The sequence below is a fragment of the Aythya marila genome, assembly GCF_965140915.1.
Source record: "Aythya marila genome assembly, chromosome: 1".
NCBI lineage: Eukaryota > Metazoa > Chordata > Aves > Anseriformes > Anatidae > Aythya > Aythya marila.
Window position 1 is genome coordinate 76,880,764 of NC_139042.1, and position 26,831 is coordinate 76,907,594.

Genomic DNA, 26,831 nt, shown 5'->3' on the forward strand with positions numbered 1-26,831 from the left:
TACCAGGCAGTCCCTGAGGAATTGCATCACCTGGCTCTTCATGGGCCAGGCTCTCTGGGTGGGCCACAAGGAGCAGAGAACATCACCCAAGCTTTGAATGTAGCCTGTACTTCGACCCTGAATCCACAGAGTACTCTCCAGGGTTAGAGAAATTAATACTGTGTAGGTGGGTGACTCACACATTTCCACAAAGAAAAAAAGAGAGAGGCCCTGTCTGGTGTTTTGACAGTAGAATTTCCATAGCAGCTGAATTGTTCACTTTTTGGTGGGAACCAAGCTTAAAAAACAACCAACCAAACAAAAAAAAAAAAAAAAAAAAAGGGAAAAAGGGTGATCATTTTAGCCCACATATGGGAAAAAATGAGACAATCTCTAAGGAATGTTAATGCTGCAAAATATAAAATATTGCTGTTACTAATCAGTGTGCACCACTTTCACTTATGGACACTCTCTCACCCCAGCACAGGAAGCTAGAAAAGAGTCACGCCTTCAATAACTTCAATCAGCCCCGAAATATCGTTAAGCAGATGGGCTTTGACATTCTGGGTGCTTGCACAGCTTGGACTTTGACCCTATATGCACCCAGAAAGAAGACGGCTGCGCTTTGGTCTGGAGCTGAGGAGTCATGGCACCACTGGTTGGGGGCAGGAGTAGTGTCTCAGGTCTGTCTGGCACTGCAGTAGAGCTGTGACTCTTCTCTTCCACTCCCCTGATATTTCCAGGGCACATCCTTAAGGCCAGACCTCCAGGTTTTCATGTCCCATTGCTCTCCATGGATCACGTAGTAATTTTACTTCCTTATTTGACAAGCAACACCTCTCCCTTTAGCAAACAACCCAAGAACCACAATATTTGAATTCACAATGAAAGTGTCATTCTCAAGATGACTGCGTTTTCCAAGGTTAAGTCATGGGTAAGGTAACTTTTACATCATTGTGGAGCTACAATTCATCAGTTACATGTCTTGCAACAATGCATTACAAAAAGAAGGGCGGTGATTGCATACTGCAGTTAACACCAGCATCCTCTCTAAAAGGAAGACACACTTCCTGTTGAGTGAGAGCAATGGGAAGGCAGAATTCTTTGCAAGTGCTTCCCTAATTATCTGTCAGCCCTTTGCCTCCCAAATCAGGGAGTCAATGACTGACAGCACCAACATACTGCCATTCTCTACAAACTGTCAGTTTTTGCAGAGCATGAAGACGAAGGCATGGATATTGCCAAAAATGTGCCTACATGCCTACATAACAAATGCTCTCTAATGGAGGTTAAAAGAACCCAAAAAGCTTCCTTCTAGGAACTGTGTTTTAATATTTCTCTTGAGAACTGAGTGAAAACATAAGGAAATAGTGATTTCAGCTGTGAGTTTGTGTTTCCTTTTTTTTTTTTTAGATAAACATTCTTGCTGTTAGGAAATTGATATCTGACAAATTCTGCTCCTTGATTTATCACATTTCACACAAAAATGCATCTAATTGCAAATTGTTATTTCTGCATTTACAGTACTATCATTGTAGCCCACCATGATTACAGCACCTGTGAAACTCAGTGCCTGGGGGAAAACTACTGTACCAGCATCTCCTTTCTATTAATGGAGTAATTCAATACATGTACCTTCCTGAGCACTGTCATTTTATACAACCAAAGCTAAATACTGCCTGCTGAAACACTGCAAGAAGTGTTTCTACATTTTCTTTGCTTAACATGGTGGTGGGTAAGTCTCAGGGAAAAGAAAAAAAAAAAGGTAAAAAAAATCAAGAGATACTGATTTTACTTTTTGCCGGAAGTTCATTTTTACCATTTAATGCTTCTTTTCATAATAATTAAATTAAAACAGCACTTTCTACATTCTGAGGGTTACTTTAATAACAAAGTTAGCATTCATATTTGTCAAGAATTTGTCAAATGATGTTCATATTGATTAGTCCCAGGTTATTTTTTGACAGTCACTTTCACAGCGTATGGAAAATTAAAACACCTCCTGTCATTATTAGACAGCTATAAAAAACACAACAAAAAAAGTGAAGAATATACATTTGTTTTCTTCACTAAATAACTCTGTGGAGAGTCAAATTTTGCATTTCATTGCACATGCACAGCTTCTCCTTATACTCAGCCGAACTGAGGGCCATGTCACACCCTTATTTAATTATTCTAAGATCTTATTCAAAAATAATTCAAAGCATATTTTTCTTCTACAACTCTATAAACCATGAGAAGAATTGTCAAGTTTGTTTTTCAGGCTTTAAAAGATACCATTGATTTGACAGTGCTCTGAAAGAGAGCTTACAAGCCAACCAATATTGCAACTCCAACACAATGCTTTCAGACCCTCTCCCTTTATTGTCTTTGTTATGGTTCCACTGCAAAAAGGTTAAAATAAAACACTGCTACTCAGCAATACTTTTTCCTCCTGAATCTGCTTATCTAGTTTTTATCCATAAGAACTGTTACATTTAGCCCTCAGAATAGGTCCCTCTTAAAAAAAAAATGTAGATGTAGCCAAGATTTATCTAATTTAAAAATAATAAATAACAATTAGAAAGCAAGGAATGAATATATGGAATTAAATATATTGATGTTTAGCTCAATCCTGTAAAACTTGGTATAAGGACTGTGATTAAATCCAGGTTATATTTGGAAGGAAAAGGGCAAGAGAAGAATGTCTCCTAAGGCAGAAAAACCACTGGCACACAGCTGGTCCTATGTTTCATAGTTTTTTGGGGGGCCAGACTGTAGCTTTTCCTATGTATCCAGAGGGGCCAAAGCAACTGATCACCCCTACAAAAGTTTGGCTTGGCTACATCACCACCACTATCCACAGTTTTAAAGGCAGCCTGAGCTCACCTGTCTTTCTAGAGCCATGATGAACATCACAAGGAAAGCCAAGTGGGTTCTTTTAGTTATGGGAAAACTTGAAGAAGCACATGTCTGCACATTTGGGATGTAATGGTGTGGCTTTGTAACTGCCACAAGCCATTCGCAGCCCTAGCAGGGAGTTCACTTTTAGAATTAACAGTACTAAAGACTCCAACATTTTCCCTGCTAACCTCGGCACAAAAATCCAAGTATCCAAGCAATTCACTTGTGAGGCAAGTTTGGAATTAAAGAATGGATTCAGTTTAAAAGTGACAGACTTTCTAGACATGCAGTTACTCATATCCAACTTCATTGCTGCATAAAGAATGCAGTCTCTGCTAGTGTCTTTGGCAATAGGGTTGCTCTCTAGCTAGGTGTATTAAGGGACTAAGCCAAATTTCTGCTTCGTGGAGAAAGCTGTATGATTCCTGCCAAATTGCCCATCTCAAGTGTAAAAAGGCATATTAAAAGAAGATCATTTGGAGCCATATTTCCTTGTAGGCTGGTCATGGGAAAAGTGGCCAAAAGCCACCATTCTCTTCTCTTGTAGATGTCTTCTCGATTAACCTTGCTCCTTCTCACCCATAGATAAGGTATTTATAAATAGATAACCTGCTCAATTACTTTGGAGATGAAAAGTGAACCCATCTAGCCCTCTTTTGTCCAGTCTACAAGAACTGATACTTCTCTCTTCTGATGAAGTATCTCCATCTGAATCCAACAGTTGGAGATGCAACAATCTGCTACCACCAAAGCTATAGGGAGGAACAGATAATTAACAGGAGTTGGAGATAATCCTGTAAAGTAAAAAGGATGGAGAATAATGAAGATCCAGATATCCTGGGCTAAAAAAATACAAGGAAGAAATGTGTAGGAGCAGGCAGGAAACTAATGCCTCTTGGATGTTTGCAAGGAAATGGAGTAAAGTTTTCACCAGATGGGTTCACAGGAGTATCTACCCACAGCAGAACATTTCTGAGGGATGCTCAAATTAAAGTACTTAGCAGAATATCAAGGAACAAATCTCTGTAGGGAATGACTTCATGGATTTGGGAAATTAGTCTATCACTAAAGAAGAAAAAAGAACTCTTGTGACATATTTGCCTTTTATAAATCAGAAAATATTTATTCCCTGAAATTACATGTATGTCCACCCAGAAGTATTAAGTGCTTTTACCTATCTTGCTTAAATGTATAATAAATTACAAAGAATTTCTCAGAGTGCCAGAGGAAAGAAAACTTACCTTTAAATTTGTTACTTTGTTGGCACTCACAATTCCACAAATATATTCCTAGGCAGCAGTGGGGGAGTCTTAACAGACTCCTATAAGAGGCAGCGAGCCAACTTGTAGTTATTTTAAAGAATGCATCAGTTGTCTAAAGTTTTGCACCCTAGTACAGATCCTGTTTGTCTGAAAAGTATCCAGGCCGTGTAAAAATGGTCTGCTGGACAGAGTCCAGAGTTTTACAGACTAAAAGCATATAACTTTACAACATTCCACTTCAAATCTTGCATGAAAATGCTGGTTAGCAAACTGTGATAGGTAAAGAGAGAGGAACAGCTTTTAATACTGTCAGAATATTTTGGGGCCAATCTCAGAAAAACTGTAGGATGAGCAAAATGAAAAGCTAGCATCCGTAAAATATTCCAGACTCCAGTCTTTCTGCATCCTAGCAGTTAGACTTCACTCACTGCTACACTTACAGGGAGGTATTACTGATATTTTCAGTTTACAAGGCATAGGCTCCTTACCATCCATTCAAAATTCAGACAAAAAAATTATCTAGCTACCAGCATGATCTGTTAAGCCACTCCACAAAACCCTTCACTGTTTTTCTGATATATTGAAAATCAAATATGAAGCTTCACTCCTAAGAATGCTTTCTTACACATTTTATTTAATTGCCATGAGTAGACCTACTAACTTACATGGGACTGCACTAGGTAGTAAAGTTAAGCATGTGTATAAGCGTTTGAAGGTTCAGGGCCTTAAATCCCTGTTCTGGTCCACATGACCTAACACAGCAAGTGATATCTGCAATAAATTCAATTTTTTCTACTTCCGTTTCTCCAGTTTCCCATGGGAACAATGTTTCAGTGTTTTTTCAAACTATATGCAAATCTGCTACTCTTTCATTAACCCTTTATAAGTATTTAAACATTGAAACTTTGTGTGCAGGATATATAATTTCTTTATACTGCTTAATTAATTCTGAGATGGAATAAACCTGAAAAACACTGAAAAACCTGCAACACACTGTAAACTGGCTAGTGAGGTAAATTCAACACAGACAGCTTATGTAGATGGTACGGGAACATTTACTGTAGGATACAGCTTTCGTTTCCAGTGGGAGTGACATACTAGGTTTGTCAGTGAGATCATATGTGCACACAGTTGAAAAACAACAGATAAAGTTTTTAGCTTCAAGGATTCTTCTCACTAACAACCTGTGAGCTTGGGTTAGCCAGAGCTCATGTTTACCAGACAAAAGGATTTTCAGCAAGGAATGATCAAGTTTCTGAGAAAGGGGGATCAAAGCCTAAGAAGCATATCTGCAAGAGTGGGGAAAAACGTTCATGGCTCTGGTCAGGGAGACAAGCCAATGAAGCCATGGATGAGTCAGGACAGACATTCTCTTTGGAAGGGATGCCTCACAAGAAGCACTGGTGCCCTGATATTAATCCAGTCACATTTGAATGGTTCATCATAAACCTGAAGCTGGCAGCTCACCTGGTTAAGCATCACCATATTAAGCACCATTTGAACCTGTTCCAGGCACTGATGACATTGTATAAGAAGCCACCAGCTGCACAGGTCTAAAACAAAGTCCATTCAACTTGCTTCACAGAGCAGTCATTGCAGAAGAAGAACCACTTCCCTTGTAGGACCATACTTGTCTGCTTCTTCATGTTCTGACTCCAACAAACTTTTTATTTAGTTTATTTTATTGCAAAGAAAGAAGGCACAGGAAGAAATACTATCAAGATAAATTATTTAATATTGGTACAGTCGGAACTAGGCAGAAAACAGTATTATTTTCAGAAATGCCTCATTCAACACTTGAGTAATCCTTAAATGGTCTTAAAAAAAAAAAAAAAAAAAAAAAAAAAAAAAACACAACCCACAAACAAAACAAACAAACAAACAAAAAAAACAATAAAACAGACAAGAATGAACAAAATGAAACATTAGGAGCCATTGAAAGCAGCCCAAAGCTGGGTGAGAGCAGCCAGGATTGGGGTGATCCATTCAAGACATAACAGGTTCCATTCTAGCAACAACTTAAACCTGACTCTAAGATCAGAGAAGAGAAAACAAGCCTATCTGCAACTATGAAGCTGCATTCTACATTTCTCCTCCACATGCCACATTCTGCCAGCCACTCTTAAGACTGAAGAGCCTTTTTGTAATGAATGAAGTCAAAATGAGATCAGCCCAGCAAAAACTTTGTTGTGAATAGCTGAGGTTTTCAATCAAAAACATGTAATGAAAAAATTAATAAATAAAGCAGCATGAACCAGAAATATATATATAACTAATTTTCCTTTGCTAATTAAGTAGCGTCAAGCTGCTCTTAGAATAGAACACTGAATGTTGTGCTCACAGGTATCACACAAGATTTGTCTGTACTAAATGCAGAACTATGCTACAAATCTTACAGGACCTTTAGTAAGCGTGAAATGCAGCAGCTTGCACTTCTGAGCTACACTTATGAGATGTTTGTCATGTCAGAGCTATAAAGCCCACAGTGATTTCTGTTGATACCTCATCACAGAAATGAAGAAAATCATGAAATAAAGAATAAAGAAATAAAGAAAAATGATGATAGACCTGAGTGTCTCTGTCCTGTAACTCTGACTGGTGATCTAACTGGTGGGACACTTACTATTTCAGAGTTGGTTGCTTCCTGCGTTTTTTACAGAGACTCCATCCTTATTTCGACTGGCAAACACTCCTCTCAAATTTCTATTGTATACATATTTCCAAATAAACAACAGTTCAGTCAGAAAATTCTCTAATAGCAGTGATGGAGGAAGGCATTCATCTGCACTGAATGCTGTAATTTGGCATACCCGAATGGCTCTAAGACAGCTTGTTATGGCTTGCACAACGGTCAAAATTCAAGCCAGTACTTAGAAAAGGAAACTCCGCTATGTCATCATGTCCATACCTCCATTCTTTTCAGATTTGTTCTCTGAAGAGCCTTCAAAGACTTCATACAGTTCATTTGCCAATGGTTTAGTACACAGCTTTACCACTTCCCTTGGAAGACTATTCCACAGAAATGTTACTCATAAAACAAAGAAGAATTTATAATTGGATACAGATCTCTTCCCAAAATTGTCACACACTATATATGAATTTATATATGTTGATCGGTGAAGTTTAAGTGCTTCTGTAATACTCATTCAACATCCCTTCTTACACATGCTGGAATGAAAAACTGTAAAAAAAAAAAAAAAAAAAAAATCCTCTTCTACATGCCTTTGAAATCTTTCCAGACAGTTGTATTCTTAAAAGCCACCATTTTGAATATGAGGCAGATAAACACTGCACTGGAAAAGCTACACGATACTGACAAGGAAGTTTGTAACATGCCCCTTGACCCTATTGTTTCTGTTTAATAGCTTGCAACTCAATTTTAGAGCAACATATATGGTTAAGAATACCTCCTGAAGCAGAAAGAGATGTTTCATCTTTATTGTCTGAAATCAGAAGAATGAATTTTCTTAAATTCTACAAGATACACGAATAGTGAGTTTTTAGCACATCAGTATTTGTAACACCTGTAGAGTCACAAGGAAAACTTATTTGTGCTTGCAAATATCTGTTACAGTGGAATTATACCTGTATTACATTAGAAGAAAAAAAGGAAGATGATTATAAAAGATTATAGTCTTAACATTAAATTCTCTGTTATTCAAGTCACTTGCACTTGGGATCTCTCTTTTTAAAAGCAAAGCCATAAGTCATTTTGGAGAGATGCCAACTGTCTGGAATCCTTTGTCTAATACTAAGTGTGGGCTTCTAACAAGGCATGACATAAAAGTCAAGACCCTTTCTCTTTTTACAATATCTTAAAAGCCCTTTTCTTCCTATGGTTTCACAGAAACTTCAGGGAAGACAAACGAAGTCAGCACGATGGAGAAAAGGGAAGCTGTGTTTCTGGCACCAAACACTAAGCACAGACTACACTGGAAACAGCACACGGGCATGCAACTTCTGCCAATCTGAGAGCATGAGAAAGGAGTGGCAGGCATTAAACAATGAACATAGGAAACAATAGAAAAAACTCCCTCAGGTGCAAAACATAACTACTGTTGATGAGTTTTAGTAACAGAGACAGTGTCTTCATTACTCACTTGCAATCTTTAAAAATTTCTCTTGCCATGGACTAACATATTAAGTCGTGTTCAGAGCCTCAATATCTTGCATCATAATTTTTACAAGAGGTCACAGGAAAGAAATCATGTTGTGGTCCCATGAACACAGGGCTTTCTGCTCTCAGTAGTTCGTAAATTACTCCTTTCTCCCATAGGAGACTGCAGGCAGACTAATATTGCTACACTGAAAAATCCCACCTGCTGATCATTCACAGAAAGGAAGCCATAGCTGTGTCAGATGTATATCACCAGGAGGAATACTCCAAGTGGACCAGACCACACACTTAGCATGGGCAAGGAAGAAAAGTCTTCAAGAACAGTCTCTCCTGAGGTGGAAGAGTATTGCCACCTTCTAGTAGTGTGCTCGACAGCTACATCTCAGTTCATCCCATTATGAAAAATGGGCAGCAGCTTAAACACAAGACCTAGGAATCAGCTGTAAATGATAACACTGACTTCAATGCTTGGATGTATCACAGAAGCTACATTAACCCAGAAGAACTTTGTTTTTTAAAAATCTAAGGTAAATGTAAATCTGATTCAGAGCTTGTACAAAGAGCTCAGTACCTAAACGCTGTCCCAGCTATTCATAATTCAAGAGCCCAAACTAATACAAGTGCCAGAAGCCAGAGGTGCCTAACTTCACATAGAGCTTTTAAGACTATTGAAAGCCTATTTTAATTTAGTCTTGCTTTTCCCTCTGTCTCATCTCCCAAGTGTTTATGACCTCCATGTGGGAGGAAAAAGTCCTTGACTCAGTGCTTTAGGATTTTTTCCTTAACATCTGTATAATGTAAAACATACAAAAATGATCTTAATGAGGCCCACAAGCCATGGTACCTTGTTCCTTTTGTGATAGCTCTCACCAGAAGACCACAAAGCCCAGAGTTTTACATTATTTTTCCCTCAGTGGCCCAGTTGTTACAGTAGGAAATAAGTTTGTATCAACACAAATATGACACCTCTTGGCCATAGCACCACCTTTCTGGGCAATACTGAACATACACTGGAACCTTCTCTCAGTCAGGGAGAAGTCTTCAGCACACTTCTTGCATTTCCAGGGCAAGATAGTCTGTCATATAAAAGGTAGACCAAACCAAAAGTACGTCTAGCTATGATTAAAAAACAGGGAGCTCTTCACAGCCCTTGGTAGAACATTTGTTAGCAACTACACTTGAAAGAACATCCCAGGCAGATGAAATTACTACATAAAGCTTTCCCTGAACTCCACAGAAGGGAAGGCATTTCTTCTGGCAGCTCATTATCCTCTGTATTATAGGTCTTGTTCTGAGGTACTGATTAGGAAAGGCACATCAATGAAAGCCTTAAATCCCACTTCATGCACTTACAAGTCAAGCACTGCAGAACTTTGCTCATAACACCCATCTTTCTCAATCTAGTCTCTAATCACTTCAGTGGAAAAAAGTACTCAGTTCTAGCTCACTAAAAGATACAGGTTGCTTTCTGTTGAATATTAGTACCATACCTGAGATTTTTGTCATGTTTTGTCACATTGGATTTTACTTTGACATCTATCTATAGTATATGAAAACACGAGAAACTCCTAACATGGTCCTGATCTAGGAGAATTACTGAACCTTGCTTAGAAGAATGTCATCTTTCAAACAAGTTTTAGCTTTAACTTGTCCAAGCACTTAAAAGAGGATATTTCTCTAGGCAAAATGTTAAAAGCTGTTTTGGAATAGACATATGGCTATACAGTTGCCTACAATTACTGAATATTTTAGTAGTCTGGTTCAATTTAATTTTTGCAAAATATTTTTAGATGCAGAACTTTAAACCTCAGAAATGAGAGTCAGATAGTGATGTTGCCTATGAATACAAAATGTAATATGCTCCAGTCCCAAAGGACAGTAATTAAAAATCATAGTAATGATTGCCATCACTAAACGAGTATTTTCTAACAGTTACACATTGATTGTCTGAGACAACATTCCCTTCCACTGTGCTCCAAATAAGGATTGGATTAAGTCAGAGATCACTGTGGAAGATAACAGCAACTCCAACAGCAATGTGTTATGGGATCCCTCTTGCAATGCGAAGGACCTAGTCATGAAACTACATGTATATGTTCTCACCTAGAAAACTGAAAATTCATGGTGGCTGCCTCACCTCAACACTTAGGCTAAATATTGGTCAGAGAAGTGGTTTTGACAAACAGCCCCCTGGCTGCAGTAGGAAGGAGAGAAGCTTATTCAGCCTCTGCCTGCTATACCTGTTCCTTGTTCACATTAATGCAGTAGAAAGCAGTTTCTTTTGCTACCATATATTCCTGCTACAACCCATTTGCTCCCTACCCCTACCCCCACCCTCCATTAGAGAAAACTAGTCCATTCACAGACAAGTGAAGACATGGACAGGTTCAAGAGGATGCTTGTGATATTGAAGAAATTTTCTGCTAATTAAAATATAGTTATGAAAAGGTTCCCATAACAACTCTTATAAATCCATCTCTTATAATTGACAATATGTGTGAATTAATTTTAGGAAGGTAAACACTTCAGGTTTTGCCATTGTGCATCTCAGACACAATCACCATTTAGGATTTCAGTTTAGCCAACCTCTTGAAATGACTGATTCTGAAATGCTGACTCATGAGAATGAGGTTATGGAAAGTATCAAGCAGAAGAAATCAATCTCAGTTCCATTTCCATGTTTATCTTCTTCTATTTTTACATTCTCCTTCTCTTGGATCATCAACTTTAATTTGGAACCTGACTGATCAAATGCTTTGCCTTGTATTCTCATAGTGAGCTTAATGGATATTGGATGTTGGGCTACGGTGTACAACATCGATCGACAGTAATAAACGACTCAGCACATGGGAGATGTACTAATTTTTTGCTCATAGCACATCAATAACACATTTTACACAACTACACAAACACTCCACTGTGCTGTCTAAGGAGAACTTTGTCATGTAACTTTCAGGCATACCTTCTACTTCAATACAGTGCTTGGGAGAACAATCTTCACTCCAGCACTAACATAAGCTCTTTTTTTTTTTTTTTTTTGTGGTTGTGGTTTCTTTTTTTTTCTTTTTTCTTTCTTTTTTTTTTTTTAAACTCCCTCACATTTATTTGCAGTAGTTGTGTTCTCTCTTGCTTTACATCTACAGAGACTCTATTGTTCTGGTTTTTATTGTATAGATTATATAATGCTCTAATAAGAGGAAAAGGTATGCATTTTGTAAACTAAATAGCAATGGTTTCACATGTGTAAGCAGTCCCACTTACTTTTTGGCATGATTTTATTAGGTTTTTCATTTGTTCACATCATCTCTGTATTTGCTGTTTCTTAATGCCAGTGTTAAAATAGGTTACTTGGTTATAACACTTAAGACCCATGTGGAAGCTAAAAGCAAAGTAACTATTCGAACATCCCAAGTTCCAAAGCAATGAGACTATAACATAAGAAAGAGTGAAGGGAACATGGCATCATTTCACTCCACTGTCTTGTACACTGCAGATATAATACCAGTCTAAGGCTGAGCCTGTTGATCCCTAAGATAAGGGAGGCACCCAGGAGTATTCCTCTGCTGATCTACAACCAGCTGGTTAGAGAACGGGAACTGGAGGCCTAAGGTGGAGATAAAAACAACCCCAGCTCCATCTGGCTCCCAGGCATGTACTTCCGGGTTCACTCTTTGCACTCACATGAAGACAGGAGCAGGCAACAGTCATCTGCTGGAGTAGCAGGAAGAGCTCAGCTGCTCCTTAGTCCTTCAGCTGAAGGCAGTGTTCTTAAGAGATCTTGTATAGGGCACTCTGGGAATCCAGGTTTTACCTAAAATATACTCAGTTTGTGCAGTCTTGGTCAGGTTTTCTTGTTAAATTTTTTCAACTGCTTTCTATTATACTCTCTCCAGCTTGTCTGCATATGTCTTTATCATGTATAAAACTGGAAAAATAATTCAGTCTAGGAACTTATCACAGTGGAACAGGACAAAATAATAAGCTGTCATCCTCTTGTATACAATACCTTCAGTAATGAGTCCCAGAATGACATGTTCATGTTTCAACATTTTGTCACATTGGTGACTTGCATTCATTTTCTAATTTGCAATAGCCCACAGATGCTTCTGACTGAACGATTCCCCACTTTCCATCATTGAATAATATTTTCATTCCTGACTGTAGTGACATGTGCTTCTTTTAATTCATTTTATCTTGATTTCTGACCAGCTTGCCCGCTGCTCAGACTACTTTTGAATTTAGTTCTAGCTCTCTCAGCCTAGATGATGCACTGGGAACATTACACATGATACCAACTCCATCAACTAAACTTTTCAGTCTCCTAAACCCATTCTGAATAGAAAACATTTTTTCACATCCAGCAATTCTGCACACACCAAAACTTTAAATTGTCTGTGGTGAATAAAGGACTGTTCAGCTGATGGTTCTACTCAGCTGTAATCTTCCATTTTCTCCTCATGTTTTCTGTGATTTAGTTCTGTGAAAATTCTGTGATTCTGTGATTTAGTTCTCATGTGACATAGACAAAACATTCAAATTCGTCTCTTAAGGGGACAGAAACATAAGAACTAAAACCTTCGAGGCACATTAGGTTAACCTCTAAAATTAAGATGCAAGCTAACAACTGTAAGTCATTTCACCGAGTTCATTTTCATTAATCTAAATCAAAACAATTCTGTTGTGCATTCTAGAAGTCTTCAATGGTGCACATTAGAACCAAGATGTGTCTGAAGCACCAGTGTACCAACAAGGTATTGCTAAACAGTTGCTGAGACCAACAGCTAAATTTCAAAACCCAGGTAACCTTTGCAATCAAGATGGCACCATAGACTGCCCTATATCAACATGTATTTCGCTTCTCTTTTAAGTGTTTGTTCTGTTTTGTGCCGTGAATATGGTGAGATTCTGGAATGAAGCATATGCAGATTTCATCTACTTCTTTTTCCAATGTCTGGTTCATTTCTCTATGCCCATCATTGTTGTCTGGTGTGTGGTTGCATGTCCATCTCACTGCAATCTTTACTTCTGTATTGACATGTAAATGTCTCTTTCCATGCAGTTAAAAAAAAAAAAAAAAAAAACAAACACTACTGGTGTATTGTTGTAATGGTTAGAAATATTTGTGACTGCAGACATGAACTTGACAGTGTTTTTTTTTTCTGCCTATGTCATATATGTTATCCCATATGACATATTTTACTGACAAAATTTAAGGTTTATTTGGTAAACAAATGCAATGCTGGTTGAGTCCAGTGATTTACATCATGTAAAAACAGAACATCTTAAGCAACACATGTGCAATAAAAGCAAACAGATGTTTGCAGTCTAAGCACTGTGCTAATGGTGGTGGTATGGCAACATATCAAAGGCAAAACACAACGTATCCAGAATTGCCCACTGGAGTGTTAAGCTCAGCTGCATAACTTTGAATGAACAACCAATAGGATATCCCAAACCACTTCGTGGCATGCTGCCATACTTAAGGTAAGAATTCATAATTAACTGCTAATACCTAAACTCCTCAGCTAAAACGGTGTGGAATTTCTTGTGAACAAGACAAAGATATGAAATGTAGTAAAACCATTGCTTGTTTTACAGCATTAACCTAGCAGCAACACTACTGTTGTTTTATACGTAGTGAAATTAAACGTGCCCCAAAAAATCCACCTCAGGAGGCCTGATCTGAGGTTTTATGGAATTTTCCAGGCTGGGTAACTACAAAAAAAATGTTGGAAACACAGCAGCACATGCATTGCTGGAAGAGCACAGTGGACAAGTCGTGACACTTATGGGCTGACACCCTATTGGCTCTGTAATCCAGTGCATTACAAACAGTGCTGTTCTCAGCCTATTGGAATGGCTAGAACTATGCATGAGGTGTCAAAAATGTCATTTCGTTCATACCACTGAATGTAAATTTCACTAAAGTCTCAGAAGAAGCTGAAGTTATGTATGACTTCATATAATCATATCTAACAAAGGCAACTACTCTTTTGCTGATATTTCATCCAGAGAACCAATGGCAAAACTGCCATTGAGTGAAACTACCAGAGGGAAAAAAGTGAAAATGGACATCCACCTCTCAGAGGAGTTTTACAAAAAGCTGTTAAAAAGAAAAAAATGTTGATTTGTTCAAGAAAAATGCTACAAATATTGACTGATTTAGCTAAAAGCAAACAGCAGTTTGCTATTTGCTCTGTCCAAAGCATCACATGATAACATTTTTACTAAAATTGAGCAGAGAATTTAGCAGCATGTGAATTAGAACAGGTACTAAAATCCCAGATATAGATGTTGGGAAACATGCGTCTATTTATGTACAGACTTATGGCCTCAACTATATTCTTAAATATCTTGCTGAACATATAATACACATATAATACAGCACATGCTAGTTATCTGTTACAGCATCAAAAAAAATAGATTTAATATTGTTTTAATGAAAGAAGCAAGGAAATCTTTTCTAAGAAGCTGGTAAACTCAAATACTAAAATAAGTTGCATATTTTCAATATTTTCCTGTATGAGTCTCAAAGTAGTGTGTATTCCAATACTTTAATTTAGATCAATAGTTTGTAACTTGGATTTAACACAAAACCAAACAAAAAAACTGAATCATAAGGCTACAGAAAGCAGACTATTTTTGAGATAACAAGACTGGAGAATTTGCAAGTTTAATCTTCAGCCTAGTAGTTTTCTGATTTTTTCAGACTGAATAAACATACAAGAAGGCATGATAAAGCTGCAGTTCCACATCTTTATCACAGATTTTTCATGCTTTATGTTTCTCAGCCAGTTTTAATTAAAATACTTCAATTTTTTCCTTCCCTAAACAATTACATTACACATTAGTGAATAAATATATAGATGCTGCAGATTTCTTTTTATTAATTCAGGGAACAGCTTAATGTCCTCTGATCTGACAAAGTGCCACTCCTCAGCTTTACACTGCCCGGCTTTTTGCCTCCTTCATTTGCATGTCTCCCAAGCACACATGCTCACAGGAGCTGCCATGCAAGGCAAGGCTAGCAGTTTCTAGCAGGGAATGAAATGTCTTAGTTTATGTCGTGGTTAAAGACTGTGGTCATCATAACTTTATCCTCCAACTCAGTGGCTCAGCAGAGCCAAGCAGGGCTCCAGGGAATGAGGACAGCAGCTGGACTAGAAAATGCAGTTCAGATTTGGAATGATATTTTTTAACTTTAAAATTCCAGAGACATTTACCAATGGCTGGAACAAGAGGGAGACAGCAGTAAAAAGAAAGATACAAAAAAAATCAAACACCTCTTGTAGACCATGTGATCTCTGGATAGCAACATCAGGCAGACAGATTGGACAGACAGATTAAGATGTCTTCGCTGTACTTCCTTATCATTGGTCCTCAAAGCAAAGATTTAAACTCATGCAGTACAATGAGCATCGCAGAAGAACAGCTCTCACCCGAGTCACTCTCTGGATGCCCATCTCCCCCTTGCATTATTCCCAGATTCCTTCCTTAGAGCTCTGCAACTGCGGATGACAATTTTCAATTAGGCATGTGCTTCAGGGGAAATAAGGAATTTCCCAAGGTCACTTTAGGGCAATGAAATCACACATGCCACATAAAATGCTTACACTACAAAATGATAGCATAATGGAATGGTAAAACCTTTAACAAAACCCTAAAGGGAGTGCACAACTAGTACAGCATGGTCATTTTTTATTTCAAGCTCTCTATTTACACCTTTGAAAGTCAGTGTTTCTTTTTATTGAAAAAGTGATAAGAGGTAACAGGAAAAAAAAACAACAACCATGATGTGCCCAGCTCCTCTTGCCAATGTGTAGGACCACTCTGTTTCAAATTGCATGCAAATCAGAAATTATATATATATATATATAAATATATATGCAGTGATGGTTCCATTTAAGTCTAGAAAGCATACAAACAAATTTTCTGTTTGTAGGATGAACAGGTTACTAAATATGAAAAACATTTAAACCATTTGTTATGGCCTTTCATTTCTAAACAAAAAAACATGGCAATAAAAGCTAAATACATCAAGCAGTCGGTGTTTTAAAAGCGACAAATGAGTGAAACTTCTCATGAATTTAAACCACCAGTGACTCATCAGTAAGAAAGAGAGGCAAAAAATATTTGGTCCAAATTATGGTCGAAGTAATCAAAGCTTTTGTCATACCCATAAATGTGGTGCTTCTCACCTTTGGCATACAAACAAAAATACCAATTCAGTCATGCATTAAACTCCAGATTGTCAAATTCAAATATTTCTTTTTCACTTCAGTCTTGTTTCTGTTACACAATTCAAGATGGTACCATAGACATATGCAGACTTGCTGCATCTTTGCCTGGGTTCAGGATGTTCATTTTCAAACTATACAGTCCAATACCTTACCATTGTAAACCCTGAACATGGGTCTGCTATTAAAACTGTTATCAAGGAATCACTGATTGAATGAAGAATTAATCATTAAACTATGTCACAGTGAATGCTAGCTCTTGTTTTAATCAGTGAATACAACACATCACATGGATTGAAGACCAATGAGTAGGGCTGGAGGTTGGTTTGCAGTAGCTCAGGAAACAGAAGAGTCATTCTATAATCCAGCCACAGCTATCAGATTTTGTTGGGATTTGAGACAATACACAAGGTCTACCCTGTACTTGCTTCATTTACTTCGCAATTCTTTTCTCACTGTAAACGAGGATAGTTTTCCTGGGATATATCTTCCATCCACATACCCTAGTTAGAAAATAACTTGCTTTATAGTGCATCCAAGTCAATGAAAACTCATGCAACACCATGGACACAGCACCAAGCAGAGGCAAAAAACACAGGGTAGACACTGGTGTTAGGCATGTCCTGGTGTGTTACACATGCTGTGGGAGGCAGAGGAAGGAACAAGGCACATGTTGTGGCCTGAGGGGATGAGACCCCACAGTGCCTCTTGTCTCCCTGGAAGAGCCACAGCCAGAAAGCTCACCTAGGGGCAGTCTGCAGCCTAGGTGGCTGCTTAGATCTTAGGGTAGAGTAAGCTCATGGAGCCCAAAAGATACTGTGTACGCTTTGAACCAGGGTTCTGTCTCACTTTGCATAGTGAAGCCAAAAGACCATTAACAATTGTGGAATGGCTAGACACTAAACTGACAGGGGCAATGTAATTTACTGGATAGACTACAAGAAAGCTGATTTAATAGTATGTTGGTCCTTCTTCTGTCCTTTAAGTTCATACTTTAATTACTAACACCCCTGCTAAAATCTTTCCTTTGTGCTCTCACTCAATTCACAATAATAAATGCTATATGCAAAGTGGACTGGAAACTACCATGATGAGAAGTTAAACAAGTTAAATTTACAGTTCTAGTCCACCAGTCCTACACTGTTTGCTGTGGTGTTTTCCATCAGGACCAAAGCTGTTTCATGGCAATGAACCCATTAGCTGTAGTACTGAAGCAGCATTTAGGAACATGTTACCTACCTTCTTTGCAATGTTGAAGCTGTCATAAAATTCCCTTCTGGACTGTTATGGCTATTATTATGTCATTGCCATTAATGCTTAGCTAAACATAGTCAGGAGTTTGTAAATGTCTTACATATAAATGAATGAGAATCAATATCAACACAAGTGAATTTTAATCCTGACAGTTAGTCTCAATTTTAATCAGGTAATATCATATTACTAACTCCAAGCAGGCATTCATTCATAAAAATTTGAAATATTTAGAAGAGGGTTTTTACACAATCTTCATCGAAAGCTTCTCAGCCTGTAGTCATGGGACTGCACTTGACTTTCCCACTTTGTCTCCCAGCAAAAATGTGTCTGTAACTCCCATAACTAGCGCATTCATGTGCACATGCCTACATAAATATGATTAACAATGAAAATTAGTGTAAAGCAATCTTATGTCTACCAATTGCAAAGGTCAGAAAAGCAGTGATTCTGAAAATAAATGCCACCTGTTTCTGAATAGGTTTTTGCAGTTTTTCTTAGAAGGCACTTCTCAGAAAGCTCAAAGTATAATTTCATTCCTATCTTTTATACCATAACTGCATAAAACTTGAAGAAACTTCCACAATTTACATGCTGATGCTTAACAGCAACTGTCCTGAAGGACAGCACAACAGCTTTCTTCCAGCTAGAAAGCTGCTGGAAGTAAGATTTCAACTTGAATTTTCATTATGTCCTGGCCAAAATCTACAAGGAACAGATTGTTGTCTCTCTCTGTCAGTATTTTACACAGAGGCTGTTGTAAAGGTTATCAGAATATGTAAATATTTCCTAAGCAACACAAAAGCTTGTTTTGAACCTGGGGTAATCCCTGTTGTAGAAGAACAAGTTTTGCTTACACTTCTTAAACAGTACCTACAGCTTATTTTTTAACTCACTGAAAGATCTTTATTGCTGCAGGAACTCCCTGTTTTCCCGCAAATGCATTCCAGCTATGCTGACTGAGCTGCATTCATACACAATGAAATAAAGTACACCAAAATCCTGGGAATGCTGAACAGAGCGCCTTGTACAAAGTGCACATTTTAACCTACAAAATCAAGGACCTCTTCTCCAGACAGGATAGGATCATAAAGTTCTGCATTTGCAGAGATTCAAGGAGTTAAGCAAAGCATCTCAGCCCTATTTCCAATCCCAGCTAACGTCTGTGTTCCATCAGAGATAAGAAAGTTTGATAATCTCCCGAGCAAAAAGAAGGTGTATGAGAATTAGAAGCACATGGAACAGCCAGAAAAAAAATAAAGTAATTGTTGCTGCACACAAGAAGCGCACTTTTGCTTCCCAACCCCTATTAAATCGCAATCCATTTTAGGAGGGAACAGCAGCTGTAGGACAAGCAGCACCCCGCACTTCACCCCGCCACCCTCCAGCCGCAAGGCTGCGCGTCACCATACCTGCTTCTCCATTTTTAACCCCCAGGCAGTTTTCTTCCCGGCCTGAAGTTGAAGAAAGCGGGGATAGTCCTTCCCGGCCGGGCGCTGGGTTGCCCTGCTGCTGTTTGTGCTGCTGCTGCTGCTTGCGCTGCTGCTGCTTGTGCTGCTGCTGCGCGGTTCCACGCCGTGCCCTGTCCAGCCCCGCACCGCCGCTCGCCCCTGCCCCAGCTCCAGCCCCAGCTCCGCGTTGTCGGGCAGGTTTCCTTATATAGGTGAACGCTAATTGCATTCCTGGTGAAAGAGGCTAACCGGGAGCGAGCTTAACTTGGTTAACTCCACAGATACCAAATGGGGCTGCCTGCCCGCCTGAAGTTTGCTGGTGTAGCTCTGAATTGGCTTCGGAGGGGAGAAGAGTTTCATTGCAACACCGTTTAAAACCTCTCAAGCTATTCCATTTCTCACAGCTCTACTAATACTGAGTGCTATGTTAGTATTGCATAAAATACTTGATATTTTACAAAATGCTCTCCCTTAACCTATATTTTACTTCAAGAAAAGCACACGAGGTGACAAAAGCATGAGCACGCGCACTCTGTTAGCACCAAAATAATTCTGATCCTATCAGAGTTTTCACAGAAAGACTGCCATATATCAAATGGTATGTGAAAAAGTTAGGAAATGAGGATTGCAATACTGCTGTCAATGGAAAAAAGCTGTGTAAGAAAAGCTTGTTTTACTGTTTTCCACTTCCTTTTCTATACAATGTAATAGCTAAGCTTCTGGTGATAGATCTGTCTTTGTCAGAGAGGTGTGATTGTGATATATTAACAGACACACCCCTACCTAAACAAAAAAATACAGAGACAGACTGGGTACCTAGAACAATAATACGCTGCATTCTGCAGAATGAGGAGGACACATGTATTTCAGATATTCTTGACTCCTCTTGCCCACCCACTACTCACTAAACCCCTTCTGCAATCACAGCTTCAATAGTTTGAAGAACCTTAACACATAACTAATTAATCACAGGGAAAATCATGAAATATGCTTCCCTGCCCTTTATTCTATCTGGTCAAGATTCACCTATTTATTATGGCCCTCTTAGAAGCTACAATGCTGACAATATGTAGGGGGAGACAGATGACAAAAAACATAAAGGAAGAGAAAAAAAATAATAATAATAAAAAAGCAAATGGTGGATGAAATGAAAACAAGAATTCAGTGACAATGAGAAGGGTTAAAAGATTTGGTCAAATGAGGAAAGGCTGGTGTTTAAAAAACAAACAAACAACAAAAAAAGTGCATTGAACTCCAAGACATATCTTTTTTTTTTTTTTTTTCTTTCTTTCCTCCAGATGTATTGCCTATAACTCAAGACAGACAAGAGACACAAATTCTGCTTCCTGGTGACCTACGGTTGTTTAGAAACCAGAGAGTACCACCCAAAAGCTGGGAATTACCATTATCCAGTGGACTAGAACTTTTCTTATCCCCATGTAATATATGTCTTAAAGATCATCAAATAATATACTGCACAGAAAAGCTATTCCTAATGACCATTCCTAATGGTTTCAATACTTCTTTCATTATAATTTTTCTCTTCCCCTGAGGCATAAACATTCAACCTTTTGATACTGCAGGAGCTTTGCTTATAAGTGGAGAAAAATGAGAAACAATACCAATAAAAGCTGTAAGACTCAATAAATATATCTAAAATAGTCTCTCTGTACAGTGTATAGGGAATCAGGCATATGTGGCCAGGGGCATGGTGTAATGGTCTTCATGGGACTCTTTCAGGACATGTAATTCGCTTGTGGCTTCACAGTGTAAGAGTATGTCAGCCGTGCCAAGTTACTGCAAAGCTGGTCTACACAGCCTTGTATTCCCTCAACACCAGTGAGCTTGTGACCAGTTCCTGACTGAGTATCAGTTTTTCACATGAAGCAAGCAATTAAAATCCATCAGATTCCCAAAACTGCAACAACAAAGGATGGTTAAAAGGGATGTTATGCCAGAATAGTTGTTACTTCAGGTATGGCTGACACCTATCTTTAGGTTAGCCCTCTTTTTGTTAGCCAACTCAGAGCCCACAAAACATACCCCAGTCAAGGATTTTCCTACCATTTCTTCAATGCCTGTATGACTAATTTATTTTTCCAATCAAAATCTCAACTAGCTGTCATATTCTGTACCTTACATCCTCCTTTACCTCCATCCCTGACGCAACCAACATGTTATGAATCAGTCATAGGATTTGGGGTCTTATAGCCAGGCATGAATGCTTTAGCTACTGACCCTCAAATCATGACTTCAGCAGAGCACTGGTAAAAACATGAGAAAATTCCTCAAGTCCTCCATATGCTACCTGTGTAGGAGAGAATTTCTTCCCTTTATTTAAAATGTGTAGTGAAATACATTTTTTTCTGAAATGAAAGCAATCCAGTTAATTCCTGAAGCTGAGGGTAATAAGCCTAGGCTTATTACTTTCATTTACTTGGCTGTCGCACGTGCATTATCTGCAAATGATGCCAAGATAATGTTAATTACCCTGTAACCAATCTCTCCTGTTCTTCAGAAAGAGCTCTAGTAGTTCTGAGCCTGCATTCAGTCTGGGTATGTTGGAAAATCTCTAAGCAGATATCTAAAATATATTATTTTTAACGTTAGGCATTAAAAGATTCAGTAGAAATGAATGCAAGTTATGACAATATGTTATTTTCTGTGTCACAGTGTTCCATGTTATTTTTGGCAAAAAATCAACATTTAAGTAATCGCTCTCATTCAGGGTGTCATTAGCTCGTTTCCGGTGCACAATTTGTACAAACGGTTTACTAAGGTTAGTTTAGTTCCTGCCTTTGAGATAGTAACTATTTGTTAGCCCAACAACCTTTGTCCAGTAGAGGAGCAGTCCCAGACAGGTTCTTGTGGCTGATCAGAGTACTGCTATGTTCCTGATGACTGCCAGTTGCCATATGCCTCACTAGCCATATTTTCTTTATCTCAAAAGATGGTTTATAAGAAATATTTCCTCTTATACTTTCTTATTAAAAGACTGATGGATTTTCCTTCTCCCATTTCTGCCCATTTGTTAAATCCACAGTCCTGTCACTGTTTACGTTGCCATGTCACTTCCATGGCAAAATTTGATTGAAAGTAAAATACATCCAGAAATTAATTTCCTATTAAACAAACAATGCTAGTCCCTAATCTTGACATGTATGTCTAAATATCTGCCTTGACTTTTTCTTCCCCGTTAAAAGCTATGGGTGGTAACACAGAGGATTTAGTCTCCTTTTACTGAATTCTTACTCAAGGACAAGGTTTCCTTTTGAAGTTCTTTGTAGTCTGAAATTGTCCACACTTGAGCAACTCAATAAACTGGCTAAATTTAGCCAGGTAAGTAGGGTAATAGAGATTTCTCAAATTTCATTGAGAAATTGTTGCCCCACAGTTTCCAGAATTAAGCTGTTAATGCATTCTTGAAGTTCTGATTCCTTCAATTCAGTGGCAACACTTCCTTTCACTTTAATATTGACAAAATTTCTTACCTCATCTTGGTATCTGCCTCTTTACATCTTCGGTTTCCCTTAGAGATGTGCATCATTGAGCATCCCACAATGCATGCTCTGTTCTCTTGGACTGCAACTAGATCATTCCTTCAATAGTTCATTGTTTATTCTCAGCTTCATTACCTAGTCCTCAAATCACGTAACATACTTTGCTAGAATGACAGCAGTAAATACCTTACACATAAGGTAGATTCAGTTCTAACAGCCTTCATTTAACATACAAATCGCCCCAGAGATATACAGTAGCATGCTGCATCTCTTTCCATATCAAAAAGGTCTGTTATCTTAAATACCTAAAACTCTGAGTATGTTATTACTATTTCTAAGTCCACCAGAGTTATTTCTGCATTGGCTTTAAAATCTTCTACACACACAGACTACTAACTTTGCATTGTAAGATATGTGGTAGTCTGCACAGATGCATTAATGAGAATTGTGCTCAGGCTTTTGGTTTAATAATTGAAAAAGCCACAAACAAGATGCTCTTCTGTAGAGTATAGCTTTCTCCAAGCTACCTGGGGAAATGTACTGGTTATGGTTGGGACGGATTTAGCTGTCATCATAGCCTGGTTAGTGCTGTATTTTGGATCTGTGGTTAGAACAGTGTTGATAACACCTCTCAGCCATTAGTTCCATGACTATAACTGGGAATGCACAGATACATCAAGCCAAACGTGTCAGTCCCTGTTAGCAGGCATGCTAGCAACAAACGATGTAGAGCTGTAGACATAGCACAGAATTTATTCACCCAGACAAAAGAAGGCATAGGGTTTTTATATGCTTTTCTGTCAATTTATGCTACTCTTTTATTCCAACAGAGGCAAAATAAAATTAATCTATGAACCTATAGAACCTAAGAACCTAAGAACTCAACATTAAGGCTGTAAATGAAAATATATAAGAAAGAAGAAACTAAAAGGTTAAGGGTACTCAGAAGCAGTAACTCACAATTGCACGTACTGCAGGCAGCTGAGCATGTACCTTATCAGGGGAACACTAGCTGTACGGATCAGTTAACTTTATGATACAACCTTTACTTTTTATTATTTCCTGATCTGGTGTTCAATTTTACAACCTTAATGCAACTTACTTCAGTAATAAAGCATTTCTTATAAAATTTGACCATATTACTTAACCTTTACACAGGAACAAAGATGTCAAAACAAGTTACAGGCTAATGTCTAAGGGTATTATTTTTACCCTTGGGAAACAAATTGAGCTTTCTTCCCTGTCACTGTTTCAAAATTCATCATTAAAAGCTATGTAATACAACAAGTTACTATCTTTAACCTTGCACCATGTGTTCTTCAGGTTTCAGTAACATGCTTACACCAAACAAGAGTTTTATGTTTCCGTTAAATAGATTTAAAACTCAAGGTTGTGCTATTAGGTGAAACAATTAGTGCAAGATCCAGCAAAAAGCTATTTGGTCCAGAAGAGTTTAAATACCTTATCTGGTAAAGTTAATGAAATATTTAAAATGATGCTATTAATGAGGATTAGAGATGGATTAAAATGGTATTTGGAAAATAAATCAGACAATTAAATAGGCTTTCAGAACTGTGGAAACTCCTTAGGATCCAGGGAAAGAATACTCAGAATACTAAGAAGGGCATTTTGGAAACAGTTAGTTTTTAGTGCCATAGGACTCCAGATTGCAGAAACTGCCTTCATGTCAACATCAACATTAGGGATTATAAACATGGTGATGCTTAATGCTGACCAGCTGTGCCTTAAGCTTTGTTTTAAAGGCCTTTCAAGATGTCTTTAACTGCGTCACCTTCTATACTCAGCATGCTGTGTTAATGATGGGGCTACTAGAAATGGTTGTTAGTATTTGATGTGACCATCAGATTAGCTAAATCAGTAATGTGATCTTGAGTTACATGGAGAAGGGTGATGCTGTAAATGAAACAGCCATTGTTAGTTGAATTTTTATATTGCATTCCATGCATTTCTGCAGAAGGCAGAAAAAAATGGCCAAACTAGAAAATCCTAAATAAGTCAAGAGAGGTGATCCAGAGCAGGGGTGGCTGAAGAGGCAGAGCAGGACTCTGTGTTCCCTTGTTTGCTGAGAAGGCAGCATAAAACAGCTTGTTGACACAACTTCCCTAGCACTTTTGAAAGAGTCACAGTTTGGCAACTGTATTTCTTTCCAGTGAGTTCATTTTCCCTGACTGGGAAAGAAGTGAAGTATTGAAAATTAGAGCCCATTCAGCCTAAGCTCTTCTGCATTTTCTGGAAAAGAAACAGTATAGTGTCTCATACCATAGATAACTGGATTGCCTGAAAGTGGTGCATCTCTCTGGACGGACCATAGAGGAGTGACTACACCTGGTTTAAACAGTTTAGTTAGGTTCCTTAAACTAGGAGAGGTGGCTGCTCACCAAAGAGCATATGAAAATCAGTTATATAAATAAGAAAATGTTTATTAAAATGGATAGTATGCAGATTATTTTGACTGAAACAACATTATTCCTCAGTAGAACATACGAATTAGCTTGGTCCTTAGTTTTACATAGTCCACCTTCAGTCCCCTCTGAGCCTAACTGTATGCACAAGTTACGACATCAAAATTTAGGGGAAGGACAGGCAAAGGTTTACATTCTGGGAGTTCTGACTATTAAAAGGATAATGTGGGAGTTTTTCTTTATAGGTCCTTGTTGTGGAAAAGCTGAAGGACTGAATCAACAGTTATGGTGTTCTCAGATCAGGGAGGGGGAGGAAATCGTTCTGCAGGACTTAAACAGGAATGCATATATTGTGAAAACAAATGTTTTTGATAAAAAGTGATCTGTCCCAGTCACTACTTACTGTACATGGTAAATCGATTTTGTTCTAAAACTTATGGAAAACAACTAGTTATAATGCAATTTTAGACTTTGTGTCCATACAAATGAAAATCAGAAATACTACTGGAATAAAAAAAAAAAAAAACACACACGTATTAAAGGATTTGTACTTAACAGTAGGGAGGTAATAATTTATACATTCACATAATAGCTAAGGCTTCACTTAGGATATTCTTTGACCTTCACATTGTGAAGATGAGACAGCATCAAAGAAGTGCATTAAGAAAGCTGTAAGGTACAAGGAACAAGATGTGAAGGACATCTAGCTTAAACAAAACAAAACAAAGAAAAAAAAGCTGGAAGTTTTAAGGAGTTTTTGAGAGAGAGAGGAAAAAAAAAAAAAAAAGAAAGATGAAATTGAGAGAATTGTTCATGGCGAATGTTTACCTGAAACAACAAATTTAGATTAGATGTGAGGACAAACCTCCAAATAAGAGTTATTCATCAGTGGAGCAGTCTGCCAAGGGAACCCCTGAGACATCACAAGAGGAAATACTTAAAGGGAGATTAGATAATATACTCAAAATAGTGCAGCAGATAAACCTGTAAAATATGTAAGAAGTTGGAGTGGATAAGTTCTTTCAGCCTATACTCCTGATTCTTTTTTTAGTACTTTACATAGAAAAATCTCCTTATAAAATTTGCCTTGCAATTGTAGGTAAGTTCCAGTCCTACAAAAATTTAGGCATTTTTAGATTTTCTAACTATGTAAATAGCCTAATTTCAGTTTATTTTAACTTACTTCTTATCATAGAGAGTGGTCAGAAATATTCAAATAGTTTCTTCTCCCTACGTGTCTGAAAATTATTTTAACAGTATGTGAAGGATTCTAGCTTAAGACCAGGATACAGTAGATAACACTGGATCATTTACATCTGCTATAAAGGAAATTAATCTCTCCCATTCTTTCATTGCCACCTGCTACCCCAGGCTAGCTGCTGAGTGGTATTTGAGCCTTCTTCCCAAGTGTTTACAGGATTTTTCCACAGTTACCCCTAAACATTCCTCTGATGTAGCTTTTAAATGTATTGAAATGACAATTTCAGGAGATTTACATGAAACAATAGGATGGAGATTTTATCACGCCAGGCCTTTTCACCATGATTCTGCTTTCTGTTGCTCCAGCTGCTGCTCCTGTGGACTTCCCACATGGGATCTGTAGACCTACGTACAGACCTAAAGCAAGGGCAGAACACTGCCCTGCCAAACTCTGCTATCTCAGGCAGCATTTAACACCTGGTATAATATTTTGTGGGGGATATTAAGTTTAAGCTCACTTATCAATTC

The 26,831-nt window shown here is 38.0% G+C and overlaps 1 protein-coding gene across 1 annotated transcript in view; it reads right to left on the reverse strand.

Annotated features, from left to right (window-relative positions):
• The window catches only part of MID1 (midline 1), a 245,479-nt gene extending 226,268 nt beyond the window's left edge, over positions 1 to 19,211 (reverse strand). The window contains exon 1 of the mRNA XM_082782121.1: positions 19,142 to 19,211. The gene's annotated coding sequence lies outside the window, so the exon portion shown is untranslated. The remainder of the gene's footprint in view (positions 1 to 19,141) is intronic.
• Positions 19,212 to 26,831: the final 7,620 nt, after the last annotated feature.